Source organism: Pinus tabuliformis, chromosome 9 (assembly GCF_031772625.1).
Source record: "Pinus tabuliformis cultivar Carrire ecotype Pingquan chromosome 9, CPIR1, whole genome shotgun sequence".
NCBI classification, from domain to species: domain Eukaryota; kingdom Viridiplantae; phylum Streptophyta; class Pinopsida; order Pinales; family Pinaceae; genus Pinus; species Pinus tabuliformis.
In genome coordinates, this window is record NC_142307.1 from 1505332373 (window position 1) to 1505339514 (window position 7142).

Consider the following 7142-nt stretch of genomic DNA (forward strand, 5'->3'; position numbering starts at 1 on the left):
TGAGCCTTGATTGTAAGTATAAAAATAAAATAGTAGGATGAGATGTCAATGATACAAAAAATATATATTCCTCTCTCACCACACATGAAATCGACAAAGTTTCCAAGTCTCGAGGTGGGTTTACGACATTTAAAATGAATACTAGCAAGCAATATGTACTTGCATATAAAACAAAAGAATCAACTTGAAAAATTCAATAGCAGAGGATGGAATGTCATAACAAAAGCTTGTGTGGCTCAAAGAGCTCCACATGAAGCATCAACAAGGGTCTCCCACAAGAAACAAAATCAGAAGAAATGTAAAACTATGGAAACATAGGCTATAGCTAACATGCATGAACAATTCGTAACATGCAAAAAAACAAATGCAGATCGAAAGAAAAGAAAAGAATGTCGCAATAATCGTAATTTAAGTTAGTTATGTATAGATAATATTTGCATGTCATATTCCATAGTCATCAACCCTTAAATCTAGGTTCAAGTTTCAAATCCACCAATATTTTTAATCCACATGGTGATTGATAATAAAGCTACACAAAGACCTTTGTGTTAATGAAATTTTCACATCAAGAATATTTGGTTAAAGTTTTCCTTAATATAGAAGAAAAATTCAACGCTCCAATTGTTCACGTTATTTGAATTTTTTCTTTAATGACAATAGTCTCATCTTTTGATCAATACTCATTGAATATTTTGAATAAGAATTTGAATCTTTTATAGAAGTTATATAACATATTTATCTATCCTCCATAAAACTTTAAGGAAAAATTATTTAGTTAAAGTGGTTCTAAATTTTTTATTATAAACCACAACAAAAGAATTGTAAGAAACATAGAAAAAATAGAGTTCTCTAGTATTCTTATTGATTCTCACTCTTTCCTTGGACTCAAGATTTGACACTTTTAGGAAATCCTTCCCTATATTGTATAAAATTTTCAGTTAATTTATTCATCATAATTGTTTTAAATAATTTTACTAAATTCACGAATAGGAACACTCTACAAAACCCAAAAAAACTAAGTATTTCATATGTTTTAGAATTAAGTCTTTCAAATGTTTTGATTGCTCCTCTCTCTTTCCATCTAACGAGATCTTAAAGTTTTTACAGGATACAAATAATATCCTTATCTATTTCGAATGTAAATTTCATCGAGATTGAATTAGAAGATATTTTCTCAAATAATTCAATTACACATCACAATTGAAGGAGACACTAAAATAGAGTAAATGGATTGTAAATACTATAATGATTCTGTCACTACAAGAAAAAAGTTCATTAGTGAGGGTTATGCCTATGACGGACCTTTAAGGTTCGTCACCAATGTCGCATATGGTGACGGTCTTTAAAAAAGTGTTGTTGTAAGTGTATATAGTGATGGTCCTTTAAGGTTTGTCACCAAAGCCATTTTCAATGACACTTTTGGTGATGGTCGTTAAAGGCTCATCACTAATTCTGTCTTTGGTCACACTCATTAAAGGCCCATCACTAATTCTCCCTTTGGTGACACTTCTAGTGACGATCTTTTATTGATCGTCACCAATGATATTTTTGGTTACTTTTGGTGATGCTCAATTAATTTTCGTCATCATTGATCATTCCAGTGAGTTTTTGATGACACTTCATGTCTGTGACAAACCTTTAAGGTTTGTCACCAATATCGCATATTGTGATAGTGTTTAAAAAATAATTGTTTTAAGTGTATATAGTGATGGTCCTTTAAGGTTTATCACCAAAGCCATTTTCACTGACACTTTTGGTGATGGTCGTTAAAGGACCATCACTAATTCTCTCTTTGGCGACACTTTTGGCGAGGGTCATTAAAGGCCCATCATTAATTCTCTCTTTGGTAACACTTCTAGTGATGATCTTTTATTGACCTTCACCAATGCTTTTTTTGGTTACTTTTGGTGACGGTCAAAATATTTTCGTCATCATTGATCATTACAATTAGTTTTTGATGACGCTATGTACCTGTTACTATATTTTTTATCAAAAGATAACAATTTAAGACCATTGTTGTGGATTCTTTTTCATTATGTGTCCAAGGTCATAGTGGTTATGATAGTCAGTCAATTTTTTAAGAAGTAATTAGTGTGTATCATTTCCCTCAATTCATAAGAATATAGTTTTCCTATGAGTCGACCCATGATTCATCTCTATTAGGTTTATTATCTAGCAAATTTCCTTTAAATAAAGTTCCACTAATGTGTGTAGGAACTATATTATCTAATACATAATCAAGCTCTTTCAATTATTAATGAGAGAGACCTAGCTCTCCTCAACACTCATAACACATGTTAACATGCTTTTTAATAGTACACTAACATTCCTTGCCACCTCACATGTCTTGGAACATCTTTGCACCTGTAACATCTTTGCACCTAGAGCATATTTGTACCTACAACATCTTTCCATGAGTAGGATGGACAAGCACCTGTTGCATGCCCTAGCATAGCATAGCACTCCACTATCATGTGTTGGCATGCCCTATAGTCCCTGGCATGCCCTAGACCACCTTGGAATATATTGCATTGATAAACATTAGCGCTTGACACAGATTGGCACTTGGCATGTATTGGAACATATTATTAGTGTGCCTAGCATGCCCCTTTTGAAAATGATAAAGTCTCGACTTATTAACCCTATTATGTGTTCATTTCCTTTCATTTTAGCTATGTTATTCATTTTGTTTCCTTGAAACTCCTTAACGCATATTGGTATACTCTGGTAGTCTACACATCCTAGCATGCCTTAGCACCTGGAATGCCTTGGCACTATTTGGCACATGTTAGCACACCTCGGAACTACCTAGCACACTCTAGCACTTCTTGACATTTAATGATATTCCCTGTCATGCCTTACCCGTGCTTAGCATACCTTGTCACTCCCTCCTTGGCATGACAACTAGCACTCATTCACACTCCCTGATAGACCCTCATATTCATTCACTTCCATGAATTTTGACTAGTGCTCCCTTGTGTTGTCCTAGTACTCCCTATCACTCATAAGCATGCCTTGTCACTCTCTAGCACACCTTAGCACTCTTCGATATGTTGTGCCACTTCATAGCATGCATCACACTCCCTGATGCACATTGGCACTTGGCACGTGTTGGCACTTGGCAAGTCTTAGCATGTTTGGCATGCGTTGAGATGACTTGGTATGCTTAGGCATGGTTAAATATTAAAGTTATTTGAGATCAATTATTGGAAACTAGATGAGAAGAAACAAAGGAAGATTTGGCACTTAGAATGCATTGACACTTGGCACTTGGAACCTATTGGCACCTAATGTTGGTGTGCCTAGCATGCCCCTCATGTAAAAGGTAAATTGATAACTTATTCACCCTATTATGTGCTCATTTCCTTGTATTTTAGCTTGTTCCTGCATTTTGTTTCCTTGACAGCCCCTAGCATGCATTGTCACACCATTGTACATCTTGGCATGCCTTAGCACTTGGCACATCTTAGCTTGTTTGGCATGTATTCATACTATCTAGTACATGTTAGCATGCCCTAGCATTCCCTAACACACCTTGGCATTGATGACCTCACAACTAGCATTACATTTTTCCATGACTTGGGAACCTTACATTCACTAGAACACCTTGGCACTCCCTAGTTGTCATGTCCTCTGTTATCCTCCACAATGTCCTAGGCAGATGAGGAGATTGACAGAGGTAACCACAGACCAAGCTTTTAGTTTGGTAGCTAGCCCTACCAAACCAGAGAGGGCTCTCTCTATCAAATCACAACTAAGAGATGACTGGAATGTAAAGGATTTTAGGCTAGGCTCATGTGCGTTTTGGAAAATTTAGGCTCACCATGTTTTCTTGATGACCCCACCTCCATGGGTTGTACTAACATGGTTTGGTGTTGGCTTGGTGAACTAATTATATGCATTTTCAAGGCTGCCTCAATGAAGGTGTCCCATGTCATGTTATGCTCTCTCAACTGATGGAGTACGATAACCTTTATCAGGATATGGTGAAAGAGGTTGGGATAATGTAGTTTTCCTTTCAATTTCACCCGTTCAGACATTTTGGTTAGGCTCCTATACAAGTAGTTGGAAAAATTTAGAGACTTGGAAGTTGTAAAGTGCATGAGTAGTATTATGTGGTATTGATATAGCCTAGAAAATTTGTCCTCACATGTGAAGAACTTCATGACAACCTTCATCAATGGTGCATATATCTCCAAGAAGTATCTAAATGGGAAAACATGTGAGTGAGCTCCTTTGTATTGTGATTTCAAGTAGGGTTTGTACTCTTCTAGGTCTAGGTTCATTCCTTTGAACCAATTTTCACCATGGTTTGGTATTCCTGTAGCTTGAGAGATGGCATCCACTGAAAACATGAAATCAATCCATGCAATGGTGATCTTGTCTTCCTTCAAGGTGAGGGAAAATATACCCGTGAGATTCTCATGGTAACCTACTTCCTGGAATCTTTGACATAACCCTAAACAATTGACATCTTCAAATAATTTCATGACAAATGGGGAGGTGGTTATTTTATTGCAATTAGAGGGCTCAAATCTCAGTCTCTTCCCCCCTCAATATCTTTACACCAAAAGAATTGTTGTTATTATAGGTAGGTGCCTTTGGGCTAGGCCTAAATCCACAAATAAGATACTTTTGGTCTATTTATAGGTTCTTGTGAGACATGAGAAGGATTGAGGGTGGGGTATAAAGGACACATAATGTTTTAGTATGGCTTTAATTGTACTCAATAAATTATGTAAAACTTTCTAGGGAAAAGGTATTTGGTAAGAGGTTATTAAAGAGAAATATTTGAAAAATAGATAGCTTAAGGAATGGATTAAAGAGGCGGCTCCAAAGAAGAAAGTGGCATCTTATATATGGAGAAGCATGATGAGAAACAAATATTGGCTACTACGAAATCCGAGATGGGAGGTTTGAAGGGGGAATATGATAGAAATAGGACTAGACGATATCAAAGGAGTGGAGGGAATACATACTCTTTCTATTCACATCCTTGAGCATTTACATAAGAAAAGGCTTTACTTTATGAAATAAATCTCTTTTGATTGAGGATCTTCTTTTGTTATGAGTTATTGGATTAATGCATTTGGACTTGGATTTACACATGATCTATTTGTATAATGGGCACATTTCACAACACAATTAAGTCTAACAGGTTTAAAACTCACTGAGAAGAAAGAAAAGATAAAATGAGAAGGTGTTATGTGTAATGAGTAGATCTCAGTTAAGGAGATTTATAAACATATTTCTCATGGAGGTGGCTTGAATGATAACACTTTTTTGTTTCATAACACATGGAGATCGGATATACCTTTGAAATTAAAATGTTTTATGTGGTTGGTGGTCCACAATAATATTTTAACCTGGGATAATATCCATAAAAGGGTCTTTCAGGATCTTGGAAGATGCTCTTTATGCAAAGAAGTTTTAGAATACGTGGAACATATAATTCTAACATGTCCTTTTATGATCTCGGTATGGAGTGGGGTTCTTCAAACACTTAAAATACATGTAGTCTAGAACATGGTTACCATTTAGAGATGTCTCACTCAATGGTTTGAATTTTTTAAGACATATCATTCCTTTCCTTTTTATATTTTGTGGGGCATATGGAGAAGCAAGAATGAGAAGATCTTTGAACAAGCATAACCAAATACTAGAGATGCCTATTTAAAGATCTTTTCACATTTTATGGATATATGGCTAATGAAGGAGGAACAACCTAGAAGACATTTTCAACTCATGGAGCTATGGTCATAATTTATTTTTTTATTTTTTATTTTTTATTTTTATTTTTTATGGGGCATCCACCAGCAGGGCTTGTGGAAGTGGGTTTACAGAGCATTTGTCATGTCTTGGCATACCTTGGCACTCTTTGGCACATCTCAACACACACTAGAACTCCCTAGCACACTCTGGAACTTCTTAACATGCCCTGATATTCCGTAGCATGCCTTACCATCACTTAGCATACCTTGTCACTCCCTCCTTGGCATGCCATATAACACTCATTGACACTCCCCAAAACACCCTCATATTCATTCACTTCCATGTATTTTGACCTAGTGCTCCCTTGTGTTTCCCTAGTACTGCCTAACACTCCTTGGCATGCATTAGCACTCTCTGGCACAGCGTAGCACTCTTCGACATTCCCTGCCACTTCATAACATGTGTATCACTCTCTAACACACATTGGCACTTGGCAATTCTTATCATGTTTATTTTTCATTGAGATGCCTTGGTATGCTTTAGCATGGTTTAATATTAAAGTTATTTTATATCAACTATTGGAAAGTAAATGAGAAGTAACAGAGGAGTATTTAACACTTAGAATGCACTAACACTTGGCACTTGGCACATATTGGTACCTAGTGTTGGTGTGCCTAGCATGACCCTCTTGGAAAAGGTAAATTTATGACTTATTAATGCTCTTATGTGTTCATTTCCTTGTAGTTTAACTTGTTTCTTCTTTTTGTTTCCTTGACAATCCCTAGCATGTATTTTGACACCCTTGAACATCTAGGTGTGCCTTAGCACTTGGCACATCTTAGCATATTTGACATGCCTTCACAATATCTGGTACATGTTAGCATTCCTTAGCACGCCTTGTTACTCACACCCGTAGAACTAGCCTTACATTTTTTCATGACTTGGGAACCCAATCAAGTCCTTAACTACTGCAATTAATGTGACATTGACCTACTTCAACCACAATAACTTGACCAATTTCACTTATTACAAGTAGATTGTACCTTGTTCACCTAAGAACATTCTATAACACGTCTTAGGCCACTCATGTCCAAGCTCAATGTGTCCCACTTAAGAACTTACCAAGACAAGGATCACATCTAGCCATGGCTATAAAGAAAATAACCAACATAGCTCACATAGACAATATTTCACATGCATATCTAGTTTATATAAATAATAGAGCATTAACTAAGAGTTTGCAATAACCACAAGATGCACAAGACACACATGATATAATTTGACACAAGTCGAGTGCCCCAAAAATTATAAACAACAATGTACAATATGAAATTGTCTAAAATAGTTTAAAACATGAGCATTTGGCCAAAATGTGCCACATATCATATAAAAATAATATCTAAAGGAAAAATAGTGTTGTGCCTAGAACA